Consider the following 15,418-nt stretch of genomic DNA (forward strand, 5'->3'; position numbering starts at 1 on the left):
CTTTGATCTGTGCTGCTGTGCAGCGCTTTCGAGGTCCCATGCAGCCGGCTCCACCGGGCTTAAAGGGAAAGTCCGTGCATGCGCGGAATTTTGAATGTCCTGTTAAAGGGGCCAAGCGGCCCAAAAATAAATGAGAGGGAGCATTGGACGTGTTGACCAGGTGTCAAAACCTGTTGGTGATGTGTCAGTGTGGCTTGGGTTGGTGACACTCTTGCTTCTCGGCTCGAAGGTTGTGGAGCTGGGCCTTGCTCTAGGCCTTGAGCTTACACTGTATTATGTTAATGCAGCCCGCTGCAGTATCTGGACGGTGCAACATTGTCTCAGGTGCCTTTTGTTCAGGTGAGACGTCAATGTGTCAGTGTGGAGAGGTCTCGGGGCCGAACTGGTCCCTTTCCTTCAGGCCTGTTAACGCCGGAAAGCAGCGGCCACACTGCGGATCGCAATGGCCGCCGACTCTCCGTGTAATGGCCACCATTATAAAAATTAACCCGGCGTTGCCCCGATTCCACCCCCCGGTGCTCTGTTTCTGCCGCTCGGCGTTAAGTGCGACATCACAGTGCACACCGCCGATCTACCCCACCGGCGGCGAAATTCCGCTGTGAAAATCTTCGGCCCGCCCGTCGGTGCCAAAACAACCTTTACCCCGGTGGTCCAGTGAGGCTGTGACCTTCTGCAGTGGCGGTGCAGCTTCCCTTAAAGGGGAGGGCACACTGCCGCTGCCGCCATGTTTTTTTTTTTTTGTTGGCCAACTGCCACGTAAGCGCGACAGTTATGCCCCGGGTTCGGCCGGGTCGCCAATGGGCAGCCGGGCATCCCCTCTCGGGTGCCAGGCCGCTGGGCCGAAGTTTAAAAAGCGCGGAGGCTCTCCCCTTTCAGCGAAGGGGAGAACCTTGGTGACCCGGCGCCGTGATGACGTCATCGCGGCGGTCACTCCGCTCTGCTCCCCAACCTCCACCCCTCTCGTGTACCCACCGCCCGTATCCGCCCCCTCGTGTATTCACTGCCCCCTGTCCGCCCCTCTTGTGTACTCACCGCCCGTAACAGCACCCTCGTGTACTCACCGCCCATATCCACCCCTCAGGTGGACTCATCGCCCCTTACCCACCCCTCTCGTGTACCCACCGCCCGTATCCGCCCTCCTCGTATACTCACCGCCCGTATCCACCCCTCTCATGTACCCAGCGCCCATATTCACCCCTCTCGTGTACCGACCACCTGTATCCGCCCCTCTCGTGTACCCAGTGCCCGTATCCGCCCCTCTCCTGTACCCAGTGCCTGTATTCACCCCTCTCGTGTACCCACCACCTGTATCCACCCTTCTCATGTACACACCGCCCATATCCACCCCTCTCGTGTACCCACCGCCCGTATCCGCCCCCCTCGTGTACCCACCGCCCGTATCCGCCCCCCTCGTGTACGCACCACCCGTATCCGCCCCTCTCGTGTACCCAGTGCCCGTATCCGCCCCTCTCCTGTACCCAGTGCCTGTATTCACCCCTCTCGTGTACCCACCACCTGTATCCACCCCTCTTGTGTACCCACCACCTGTATCCACCCCTCTCATGTACACACCGCCCATATCCACCCCTCTCGTGTACCCACCGCCCGTATCCGCCCCCCTCGTGTACGCACCACCCGTATCCGCCCCTCTCGTGTACCCACCGCCCGTATCCACTCCCCTTGTATACTCACCACCTGTATCCGCCCCTCTTGTGTACCCACCACCCCCATTAAGAGCGACCTCCGGATCCAAATCAAAAACAACGATGAGCAGAATTTCGCTGAAGAGGCGACCTCAACCACTGCGGCGATAAAAACCATTGGAGCGATGGGGTATGTGCCCTGTTTCAGGCGGGGGGGGGTATTTTGGCCCCCCTAATGTCCTTGCTCTGTCAGCCATTCTCCGTTGATGCAGAAGATGTCACTAGGATTGCCCTGGAGACCCCAGCAATTGAAGAATAATCTCAGGGACACTGCAGCACCAGCGAGAACAATAAAGCGTGTTTCTTTGTTCATTTTGAACAGTTATAAAAAAATTGAAGATGGGGCAGAAAAAAGGTTGTTTGGACAATCAACCAATCGGCACGGGACGGCGGTGTGCTGTGATGATGGACTTGTTGGGTGACCAATGGCGGAAGTGTGGGGGCGGGGCAACCAAAGGCAGCAGGTCACATGATCAAACCTCCAGACTGCATGCAATCAAAGCTGCCAACCCTAAATCCAATGGAGCTGTTCAAAGCGTTACAGTGTTTCTCCTGGTGCCTCGGCCAATGTTCATCCCTCACGTCAACTAGCTATTCGTTCCATTCATGTTTCTAGAATGTTCTTTGTACCAATTGAACATAAGACCATAAGGAGTAGGCCATTTATCCCGCCATTCAATAAGATCATGGCTGATCTGATCTTGGGCTCAGCTCCACTTCCCTGCCCGCTCCCCATAACCGGTGACTCCCTTATCATTCAAAAATCTGTCTATCTTCATCTTGAATATATCCAATGATCCAGCCTCCACAACTCTCTGGGGTAGAGAATTCCAAAGATTCACGAGTCTCTGAGAGAAGAAATTCCTCCTCACCTCCGTTTTAAATGGGCCACCCTTTATTCTGAAATGATGGCCCCTAGTTCTAGATTCCCCCACGAGGGGAAACATCCTCTCTGCATCTACCCTGTCGAGCCCCCTCAGTGTCTTATACATTTCAATAAGATCACCTCTCATTCTTCTAAACTCCAATGAGTAGAGGCCCAACCTCCTCAATCTTTCCTCATACGTCAACCCCCTCATCTCAGGAATCAACCTCGTGAACCTTTCTCCAATGAACTGCCTCCAATGCAAGTATATCACTCCTTAAATGTGGAGACCAAAACTGTACGCAGTACTCCAGGTGTGGTCTGACCAACACTGACCACCACATTTGCCTGCGTGTGACCGTTGCTGCAACCCAGAAACAATTCATTGTGTGAAGTGCATCAGGACAAGTGCCAGATTTACTTCCGTTAACGTTACTCCACAATAGTCCATTGCCTTTAATGGATAAATGGGAATTATTCAATCTGAAGCTTCCTGTGACAATATGGATGGATTAATATAAAAATGAATGATTGTTGGCACCTAGTTACTGGGGAAGTATTAAATTTAATTAACAAGAGCAGTTTGGAGCCAGAATATTTCCTTTAAATGTATGCGCCAGTCATGTTATGCCATTTGAGATGAGCTTTTTTCTAAGTTAGTGTGAAATCAATCTCCACATCACTGACAATCTAATTTTGGGCCAAAGACGCAATTCATTACAGACGGGTAGGACCATGGGCAAATGAAATCAATGAAAGGCAATCTAGTAGTTCCTATAATAGATTCCTAATATTATATTACAGCACAGAAGGAGGCCATTCGGCCCATCCTGCCTGTGCCAGCTCTTTGAAACAGTGATCCAATTAGTCCCACTCCCCCTGCTCTTTCCCTATCGCCCTGCAATTTTCCCTGCGTCATATATTTATCCAATTTCCTATTGAAAGTTACTATTAAATCTGCTTCCACCACCCTTTCAGGCAGCGCATTCCAAATCATAATAAATTGCTGCGTAAACAAAAAAATTCTCCTCATCTGGCCTCTGGTATTTTGCCAATCACCTTAAATCTGTGTCCTCTGGTTACCGACCCTTCTGCCACTGTTTCTCTTTATTTACTCTATCAAAAACCCATCATTTTTTTTTTATTTGTTCATGGGATGTGGGCATCGCTGGCAAGGACGGCATTTATTGCCCATCCCTACTTGCCCTTCAGAAGGTGGTGGTGAGCTGCTTTCTTGATCCGCTGCAGTCCGTGTGGTGAAGGTGCTCCCACAGTGCTGCTAGGGAGGGAGTTCCAGGATTTTGACCCAGCGACGATGAAGGAACGGCCGATATATTTCCAAGTCAGGATGGTGTGTGACTGGGAGGGGAACGTGGAGGTGGTGGTGTTCCCATGCGCCTGCTGTCCTTCTAGGTGGTAGAGGTCGTGGGTATGGGAGGTGCTGCCGAAGAAGCCTTGGCGAGTTGCTGCAGTGCATCTTGTAGATGGTACACACTGCAGCCACGGTGCGCCGGTGGTGGAGGGAGTGAATGTTGAAGGTGGTGGATGAGGTGCCAATCAAGCGGGCTGCTTTGTCCTGGATGGTGTCGAGCTTCTTGAGAGTTGTTGGAGCTGCACTCATCCAGGCAAGTGGAGAGTATTCCATCACACTCCTGACTTGTGCCTTGTAGATGGTGGAAAGGCTTTGGGGAGTCAGGAGATGAGACACTCGCCGCAGAATACCCAGTCTCTGACCTGCTCTTGTTGCCACAGTATTTATGTGGCTGGTCCAGTTAAGTTTCTGGTCAATGGTGACCCCCAGGATGTTGCTGGTGGGGAATCGGCGATGGTAATACCGTTGAATGTCAAGGGGCGGTGGTTAGACTCTCGCTTGTTGGAGATAGTCATTGCCTGGCACTTGTGTGGCACGAATGTTACTTGGCACTTATTAGCCCATGATGGGCGATTGTGGCATTGAGAGTTGGTAAGCGGGAGGATGTGGCGACTGGCTGGATCCATTCGACCAAGTGGGAAAAGTACCTTCAGAAAGGTGGCCATCCAGAGGAGTCAGCAGGAGAGAAAACTAAAGGATGGGAGCGTGTTGAGCCCCTGTATGGGGTTGGAATGGGAAAGTATATATGAGCGGCTCTGTTGATTTATAGAGCTCAGATCGCGGTATGTATTCCTTACATAAGCGCCCCTTGAGAAGAAAGAGATGGTTAGCTGCTCTGAGGGGATTTTTGTATAATTATTGCCAGCTTCTCCCAGCGGAGTAGCTGTGGGAAGGAAGGAATATAACTGGGCAATTGATTTGAAGACTGCCTGGGAGCATCACCACGACACCAGTTCGTTGAATCTTTAGACCCACTCGCAATTTCTGTGCATCATTTTTGTTTGTGGTCCCAGATGTGCCTTTGCTCGCTCCTCTGGGTACAGTGGCCCAGTGGGGACACTTTGCAAAGTGGTTCCCACATGACATCAGTGACTACACTCCTAACCTACTTCATTGGCTGTAAAGCGCTTTGAGGCGTGCGGTGATCGTGAAAGGCGCTATATAAATCCAAGTCTTCTTTCTCTGTGGACAGAAACTTCCCATTTAGGATCTGGCGAACAAAGTTCTGTTGTGTCCACTTCACTTGCACCCGGCCTGATTCACATGTTCGCCCGGAGCAGTGAGCACGTTGGCACCGATGTCATTTGATCATCTTATACTTGTGGAAGCAGGGACAGAAATGTGTAATTTTTTTGACAGGCGGTTAAAACCTGTGGGGCCAAAATTGATGAACTCACCACCCACCGCCGACATTTCATCGCAAGATCCGCCTGGAGCGGGCGGGAGGGGCGAGCCGCCAGGAACCGCCAGCGGACGGCCGAGGGGTGTAACTGAGCTCCCGCCCGCCGAGCTCCCATATTGATGCAGGACAAGGATGGACCGCTGCGAGGAGGCTGGTCTGTCCCCAACGGTGAATATGAAGTTCTTCAACAAAAGGTTAGTGAACTTTTTTTTTTCCACAGTGACTCACCTGCATGCGGTCCCCCTGAAGGTCTTCCGATAGTTTTTTCATTTTCTCCCGATGATTTCTTTTTCAGGTCTTCGACCCTCCGTGGGCCCGACTCCATCCTCAGTGGCACTTGGGCAACAAGCGTGCCTGCCGCCGAGAATGGGAGCTCCCATCCGCTGCCGCCCAGATTGGCGACGTAAGTCCCTCATTTGCCACCCGCCGACCTTCGAGGGACCTTGTTGATGAATATCCCGCCCAAAGTACCGTCCGGTACCTCGACGGCCATCGGCGGCACTTTAGGCGGCCCTTGGGCGGGCGGGGGCCTTGACCAAATTCGGCCCCGTATGTGAAGTCAAAGTCACATGATTGGATGTCAACATGTTTAATCCTATTTTCCCATACGCAGCTAAGTACCCATAGCCTCGCAATACAGATTGTTTCAGCACTGTTGTTGTGTGTGCTTTGGGAAGATTGGAATGGACACTGGACTCAATATCCGCTCCTTCCACCCCCAGCGCACTGTGGCTGCAGTACGATTGATCTACAGGATGCACCGTAGCCACTCACCTAAGGTTGTTTCAACAGCACCTCCCAGCCCCGCGCCCTCTACCTCCAAGAACAATGAGATCAGCAGTGCCACCAGACACCGTCACCTCCAAGTTCCCCGACTAGGTCCCATACCATCGCTGGCCCTTCTTCATCACTGGGTCAGAACCTTTCCGAACATCTCCTCCCTTGTGCTCGGTGGCCGTTTCTGTTCCCGACGCCTCTGCGACGAGCCTTTGGGGCCGTGCGTCCACGTTGAAGTGCTCGATGTAAATCCGAGTTATTGCTTGTGGTGGAGTCACTCCGAGATGCAGAGGGCTGCTCCCTCTGGCACCACCACCACCATCTGAGGGCTGCTCGCAACGGGAAATACAAGCAGCCTTGTCATCATCACCCACAACCTAAGAAGAAATGGAAGAGAGAATCGAGGGGCCGATTTTACAAAAAGCCCAACTGGTAGAGCGGCTTTCGCAAGCGTTTGGAAAACAGCACGTGCATCACGCACCATTGCAACCATTTTAATAGATGGATGATCACGGTTAGCGTGGCCGCAATTTCCTAATAGATGCAGGCGGCGGCCAAGGCTGTCTGAGTATCAGAAAGAAAGAAAGACTTGCATTTATATAGCGCCTTTCACAACCATCGGATGTCTCAAAGTGCTTTGCAGCCAACTAAGTGCTTTGTTGTTGAAGGGTAGTCACTGTTGTAATGTAGGAAACGCGACAGCCAACTTGCGCAGAGCAAGCTCCCACAAAAAGCAATGTGATGTTTTTTGTCAGACCGCCTATTACCACCTCCGTAACATCGCTCCTCTCTGCCCTTTCCTCCGCTCATCCGCTGCTGAAGCCCTCATCCATGCCTGTGTTACCTGTAGACTTGTAGACTTGACTATTCCAACGCACTCCTGGCTGGCCTCCCACATTCTACCCTATGTAAACTTGAGGTGATCCAAAATTTGGTTGCCCATGTCCCGCTCACCCATCATCAACATCATACTTGCTTCCACTCTTAAAATGAGTTCTTAGGTGGCGGAACAGTCCAAAACCACAGTCTCTGTCACAGGTGGGACAGAGAGTCATTGAGGGAAGGGGTGGGTGGGACTGGTTCGCCGCATGCTCTTTCCGCTGCCTGTGCTTGATTTCTGCATGCTCTCGGCGTTAAGACTCAAGGTGCTCAGCGCCCTCCCGGATGCACTTCCTCCACTTAGGGCAGTCTTTGGCCAGGGACTCCCAGGTGTCGTTGGGGATGTTGCACTTTATCAGGGAGGCTTTGAGGGTGTCCTTGTAACATTTTCTCTGCCCACCTTTGGCTCGTTTGACGTGAAGGAGTTCCGAGTAGAGCGCTTGCTTTGGGAGTCTCGTGTCTGGCATACGAACAATGTGGCCTGCCCAGCGGAACTGATCAAGTGTGGTCAGTGCTTCAATGCTGGGGATGTTGGCCTGGTCAAGGACGCTAATGTTGGTGCGTCTTTTCTCCCAGGCGATTTGTAGGATCTTGCGGAGACATCGTTGGTGGTATTTCTGCAGCGACTTGAGGTGTCTACTGTACATGGCCCATGTCTCTGAGCCATAAAGGAGGGTGGGTATTACTACAGCCCTGTAGACCATGAGCTTGGTGGCAGTTTTGAGGGCCTGGTCTTCAAACATTCTTTTCCTCAGGCAGCCGAAGGCTGCACTGGTGCACTGGAGGTGATGTTGAATCTCGTCATCAATGCCTGCTTTTGTTGATAAGAGGCTCCCAAGGTATGGGAAATGGACCATGTCATGTTTGTAACCTTCACATAACTGTAACCTTTATGTAACAACACTGTACACTGTATACACCTGAGTAATGCACACCTTGACCACAGGGGGTGAACTTGTGGGAGACACTCCTCACCTGGTCACCCAGGTATTTCAAGGGAGGTCCCACGCAGGGTCAGCACTTCTTGGTCCTGGGAATAGTGACCTTGTCTGCAGTACATGCCTCATGTGATTCTATAGTAAGGTGTAAAGACACCACATTTGGCGACGAGAAACAGGAATCAACGACCCACGAGGATGGCCACCGTTAGCACAGAGGAACGGTACTGTGTTGGTGAGGACTGGGACGATTTCATTGAGAGGCTCCAGCAGAGCTTTGTCATGAAGGACTGGCTGGGAGAGGAAGCGGCTGGCAAACGGAGGGCGCATCTACTGACCAGCTGTGGATCCAAGACGTACGCGCTGATGAAAGACCTGCTCGCACCCGAGAAGCCAGCGGACAAGGCCTTTGAAGAGCTCAGCACTCTGATCGGTGAGCACCTCAAACCGGTGAGCAGTATACACATGGCCCGGCACCGGTTCTATACACACCGGCGTCAGGAGGGACAAAGCATATCGGACTTCGTTGCGGATCTTCGGCGTTTGGCCAGCCTCTGTAAGTTCACAGACGCCTGCAGGGGAGAGATGTTAAGGGATTTCTTCATTGAGGGCATTGGCCATGCCGGGATTTTCAAGAAGCTTATTGAGACCAAGGACTTGATTTTGGAAAGGGCAAGGCTGATAGCTCAGACCTTCATGGCAGGGCAAGAGGAGACCAAGATAATTTATGCGCGCAGCCCTGGTTCCAACGTGGACCAGGGAGTTAACATTGAAAACGAGACACAGAACCCCGCAGGCAGGCAAGGGCAATTCGACACCGCCCAGGTTGCAACAGACTCTAGGGTGGGCCAGCAACAGAGACAATGGCAGGGGGATCGGCAATTCACGCCATCACAAGGGACAATGCGTCCCGGGATGGGACCATTGACATTCAGCAACAGAGTGCTCAGGAGTAATCAAAAAGACAATCAGAGAGGAATGCCTGTTAACAGATCCTTTGTTCACAACAATCTCAGCTCATGCTGGAGGTGCGGTGGCAGACATGCTGCAAAAACTTGTAGGTTTCAACAATTTATCTGTAGAAACTGTAACTTCAGTGAACATCTGGCCAGAATGTGCAGAAAGCCTATAGTGAGGCTAGCTTATGAGGCAGAAGAACCAGACAAGGGGTCTGCAAGGCAAGGTGATGCTTGGGGCAAAGCTATAGACGCTGAAGTCCAGCAGGTTCATGTGGCAGACATCCACAGCTTGTTTACTAAGACGCCACCTATGATGATGAAAATTCTATTAAATGGCATCCCGGTATCCATGGAACTGGATACAGGAGCCAGCCAGTCACTTATGAGTGCCTAACAATTTGAAAAACTATGACCACTCAAAGCTAACAGGCCCAAACTGGAACACATTGACATGCAGCTACGGATGTACACCAGAGAGATCATCCCAGTACTAGGCAGTGCAAATTTGGTGGTCACACACAATGGATTGGAGAACAGGCTGCCGCTCTGGATTGTCCCGGGGAATGGTCCCGCGCTCTTGGGGAGGAGCTGGCTAGCCGAGATGAATTGGAAATGGAGGGATGTGCATGCCATTTCATCTGTGGAGCGAAGTTCATGCTCACAGGGCCTACAGAAATTCGAGCCACTTTTTCAACCAGGTGTCGGGACCTTTAAGGGCACCAAAGTAGTGACACGCATCACCCCGGACGCCAGACCAGTGCACCACAAAGCCAGAGCCGTGCCGTATGTGATGCGTGAGAGAATTGAGAGTGAGTTGGACAGGCTGCTAAGAGAAGGCATAATATCGCCTGTTGAATTCAGTGACTGAGCAAGCCCCATCGTTCCTGTCCTTAAAGCGGATGGCTCGGTCAGGATTTGTGGCGACTACAAGGCCACCATCAACCGAGTGTCACTACAGGACCAATACCCGCTTCCGAGAGCGGAGGATCTTGTTGCCACACTGGCAGGTGGCAAGCTGTTCACCAAGTTGGACCTCACTTCGGCCTACATGACTCAGGAACCGGCTGAAGAATCCAAGCTACTGACCACCATCACTACGCACAAGGGGCTATTCGTTTACAACAGGTATCCGTTTGGCATTTGTTCAGCGGCCGCTATCTTCCAGAGGAACATGGAAAGCTTGCTCAAATCCATCCCCGGAACAATCGTATTCCAAGATGACATCCTTATCACGGGTCGAGACATCGAGGAACACCTCCACAACCTGGAGGAGGTGCTACGCCGACTGGACCCAGTAGGCCTGCGACTAAAGAAGCCCAAGTGTGTGTTTTTGGCCTCAGAGGTCGAGTTTTTGGGTAGGAGGATTGCCGCAGACGGGATCCGGCCCACCGAATCCAAAACGGAGGTGATCCGTCGTGCGCCCAGGCCCGGCAACACATCGGAGTTACGGTCATTTCTGGGACTATTGAATTACTTCGGGAACTTTCTGCCAAACTTAAGCGCGTTGTTGGAGCCGCTACACATGCTCCTGCGTAAGGGTTGTGAATGGTTTTGGTGGGGCTGTCAAGAACGGGCTTTCAATCGGGTGCGGAATCTGCTTTGTTCTAACAAGCTGCTGGCCTTTTACAACCCCTGTAAGAAACTGGTTTTAACGTGTGATGCATCATCCTATGGGGTTGGGTGCGGGTTGCAGCAGAGTAATGATGAGGGCCAACTCCAACCTGTGGCTTATGCCTCCAGGTCGCTCTCCCAGGCCGAATGGGGATATGAGATGGTTGAAAAAGAAGCACTCACATGTGTCTTCGGCAGAAGGTTCGAGTTAGAAACAAACCACAAACCGTTAACATCCCTGTTGTCTGACAGCAAGGCTGTCAATGCCAATGCGTCAGCTCACATACAGCGAAGGGCTCTCATGCTGGCTGCGTATGACTACACCATACGGCACCGGCCAGGCACCGAAAATTACGCTGACGCGCTCAGCAGGCTCCCACTGGCCACCACCGAGGGTGCGTCGGAACAAAGCGCGGAAATGGTCATGGCTGTTGAGGCCTTCAACACCGCATGGTCCCCCATCACAGCCCGCCAGATCAAAATCTGGGCCAACAGAGATCCCCTCCTATCCCTGATAAAGAAATGTGTCCTGACTGGGGACTGGGCGCCCGCACACGGAGCGTGTCCCGAGGAGGTCAGGCCATTTCACAGACGGATGGACGAGCTCTCCATCCAAGCCGACTGCCTCCTATGGGGCAGCTGGGTTGTCATGCCCTAGAAAGGAAAGAAAGCATTCATCAGGGAACTCCACAGCGAGCACCCAGGCATTGTGCTAATGAAGGCCATTGCCCGGTCACATGTATGGTGGCCGGGAATTGACTCATACCTGGAACACTGGGTTCGCAGGTGCACGACGTGTTCTCAGCTGGGAAATGCCCCCAGGGAGGCCCCACTCAGCCCGTGGCCCTAGCTCACCAGGTCATGGTCACGTATTCATGTAGACTACGCGGGCCCGTTCATGGGAAAAATGTTCCTGATTGTTGTCGATGCATACTCAAAATGGATCGAGTGCATCATATTGAATTCGTGCACGACATCCACCACCGTGGAGAGTCTGTGTACGGTCTTTGTGACCCACGGCTTGCCAAACATCCTGGTTAGCGATAATGGCCCGTGTTTCACTAGCTATGAATTCCAGGAGTTCATGTCAGGTAATGGTATCAAGCACGTCAGGACAGCACCATTGAAGCCGGCTTCCAATGGCCAGGCAGAACGTGGGGTTCAAATCATAAAACAGGGCATGCTCCGGATTCAAGGACCCTCACTTCAGTACCGCCTATCGCACCTCCTGCTGGCCTATAGGTCCCGCCCGCATTTGCTCCCGGGAGACCCGCCCGCGGGACTACTCATGAAACGCACGCTTAAAACGCGACTATCCCTCATTCACCCAGACCTGTGAGACATTGTTGAGGGCAAGCGCCAGTCCCAAATCGAGTGCCATGATCGCAACTCAGTGGGGAGATGCATAGAAATTGATGACGCTGTATTTGTTCTCAATCATGCTTTGGGACCCAAGTGGCTTGAGGGCACTGTAATTGGCAAAGAGGGGAATAGGGTCATAGTATTCAGACTTAACAATGGGCAGATATGCCGCAAACATCTGGACCAAGTAAAGAAAAGGTTCAACCTGAGGAAGATCATGAGATGTTGCCCACAGCACCGCCAGTGAACGAGCAACAAGGACATTCACCAGCATGCACTGTCCCTGCGGCCAGCCCGGACAGGCCGGAATCACCTCAGGCAACAGAGACGCATGCCAAGGCCCAACCACCAGAGCCCCAACTGCGGCGCTCCACGAGAGAGCGTCGACCGTCTGAAAGACTCAATCTTTGACCCAAAGACATTGGGGGGAGGTGATGTCGTGTTTGTAACCTTCACATAACTGTAACCTTTATGTAACAACACTGTACACTGTATACACCTGAGTAATGCATACCTTGACCACAGAGGGTGAACTTGTAGGAGACACTCCTCACCTGGTCACCCAGGTATATAAAGGGAGGTCCCATGCAGGGTCAGCACTTCTTGGTTCTGGGAATAAAGATTCAGGTCACGTAGTGACTTTGTCTGCAGTACATGCCTCGTGTGATTCTATAGTAAGGTGTAAGGACACTACAGACCATGTTGTCCAAGGCTGCGCGGCGAGGACAGACTGGTGGAGGACCTTTGTTTTATGGATGTTTAGCGTAAGGCCCATGCTTTCGTTCGCCTCAGTAAATATGTCAACTATATCCTGGAGTTCAGCCTCTGTATGTGCACAGACGCAGGTGTCGTCCGCATACTGTAGCTCGACAAGGTTGGAGTGGTCTTGGACCTGGCCTGGAGACGGCGAAGGTAGAACAGGTTCCCACTGGTTCTGTAGTTTAGTTCCACTCCAGCGGGGAGCTTGTTGCGTGTGAGCGAGGAAGTTTGAGAAGAGGGTTGGGGCGATGACACAGCTGTTTGACCCTGGTCTGGACGTGGATTGGGTCTGTAATGGATCCGTTGGTAAGGATCACGGCCTATATGTCATCGTGGAGCAGGCGGAGGATGGTGACGAACTTTTTGGGACATCTTAAGATGGCCGCCGGAGTGGCAGCTCCGTTTGGAGCTCCCAGGCTAAACAACTCCCATCTTCTACCATCGGCAACTTTCCACCTCAACCTCCCCCCTCCCACTGTCTAAACTGTCACCCATCACCCCTGTGCTCGCTGACCTACATTGGCTCCCGGTTAAGCAACGTCTCGATTTCAAAATTCCATCCTTCTTTTCAAATCCCTCCATGGCCTCACCCCTCCCTATCTCTGTAACCCTCCTCCAGCCCCACAACCCCCCGAGATGTCTGCGCTCCTCTAATTCTGCCCTCTTGAGCATCCCTGATTATAATCGCTCAATCATTGTTGGCTGTGTCTTCTGTTGCCTAGGCCCCAAGCTCTAGAATTCCCTCCCTAAACCTCTTCACCTCTCTACCTCTCTTTCCTCCTTCAAGATGCTCTTTAAAACCTACCTCTTTGACCACCTGCGCTAATTTCTCCTTATATGGCTTGGTGTCAAATTTTCTGTTTCATAATACTCCTGTGAAGCGCCTTGGAACATTTCACTAGATACAATTTGTTGTTATGTTGATTGAAAGGTAAATATTGGCCAGGGCACCAGGGAGAACTCCCCTGCTCTTCTTTGAAATAGTAACATAGAAACATAGAAAATAGGTGCAGGAGTAGGCCATTCGGCCCTTCAAGCCTGCACCGCCATTCAATAAGATCATGGCTGATCATTCCTTCAGTACTCCTTTCCTGCTTTCTCTCCATACCCCTTGATCCCTTTAGCCGTAAGAGCCATATCTAACTCTCTCTTGAATATATCCAATGAACTGGCATCAACAACTCTCTGCGGCAGGGAATTCCACAGGTTCACAATTCTCTGAGTGAAGAAGTTTCTCCTTATCTCAGTCCTAAATGGCCTACCCCTTATCCTAAGATTGTGTCCCCTGGTTCTGGACTTCCCCAACATCGGGAACATTCTTCCCGCACCTAACCTGTCCCATCCCGTCAGGATCTTACATGTTTCTATGAGATCCCCTCTCATCCTTCTAAATTCCAGTGAATACAGGCCCAGTTGATCCAGTCTTTCCTCATATGACAGCCCAGCCATCCCTGGAATCAGTCTGGTGAACCTTCGCTGCACTCCCTCAATAGCAAGAACGTCCTTCCTCAGATTAGGAGACCAAAACTGAACACAATATTCCAGGTGAGGCCTCACCAAGGCCCTGTACAACTGCAGTAGGACCTCCCTGCTTCTATATTCAAATCCCCTAGCTATGAAGGCCAACATACCATTTGCCTTCTTCACCGCCTGCTGTACCTGCATGCCAACTTTCAATGACTGATGAACCATGACACCCAGGTCTTCTTGCACCTCCCCTTGTCCTAATCTGCCGCCATTCAGATAATATTCTCCCTTCGTGTTTTTGCCCCCAAAGTGGATAACCTCACATTTATCCACATTATACTGCATCTGCCATGTATTTGCCCACTCACCTAACCTGTCCAAGTCACCCTGCAGCCTGTGGGATCTTTTATATCCACCAGAGAGGACAGAGGGGACCTCGGTTTAACATCTCATCTGAAAGACAGCACCTCCGACAGTGCAGCATTCCCTCAGCATTGCACTGGAGTGTCAGTTTAGATTTTTGTGCCATAAGTTTCTGGAGTGGGACGTGAACCCATAACCTTCTGACTCAGAGCTGAGATTGTTACCCACTGAGCCACAGCTGACACTGGAGAGAGGCGGAGATGTGTAGGGAGGGAATTCCAGAGTTTAGGGCACGGCCGCCAATGTTGGAGCGATGAAAATCGGGGATGCGCCAGAGGCCAGAATTGGAGGCGGTGAGATCTCGACGGGTTGTAGGGTCGGAATTTACAGAGATAGGGAGCAGGGAGAATGCACCAACGCGCTTGACAGAGGCGTCAGGGACAAAAATGGACACCGAGCCAAAGAAGGAGACATTAGCAAGGATGACCCAACGATCTGCTCAAAAATGTGGGTTTTAAGGTCTTAAAGGAGGGGAGGGAAGACGCAGGATGAGAGGGGATCTCCTGATTAAAGGAGGGGGACACTCCAAAACAGTTTTCAAGTGCCTTTCTTTGGGTTTTTTTTGGTTTAAAAATACAATTTTTTTTTGTGGGGGTTTTTTGTGAGGGTTTTTTGTGGATTTTTTTAGGGCACTAAGAGGCAAATTATACAAGTGCCCCCTGATTCGGGGAACACTAAAACCCGGCAATAAAACAAATTAAACTTTAAAACATATAAAATCAAATTAAAATTTGGTTGCCGGGGGTGATGATGCACTCCAGTCCCTCCGGCGCCCACCTCTCGCGGAAGGACGCGAGCGTACCGGTGGACACCGCGTGCTCCATCTCTAGGGACACCCTGGCTCAAATGTAAGCACGGAAGAGAGGCAGGCAGTCGGGCTGAACAAGCCCCTCGACCGCCC

The sequence above is a fragment of the Pristiophorus japonicus genome, chromosome 15 (assembly GCF_044704955.1).
Source record: "Pristiophorus japonicus isolate sPriJap1 chromosome 15, sPriJap1.hap1, whole genome shotgun sequence".
Lineage (NCBI taxonomy): Eukaryota > Metazoa > Chordata > Chondrichthyes > Pristiophoridae > Pristiophorus > Pristiophorus japonicus.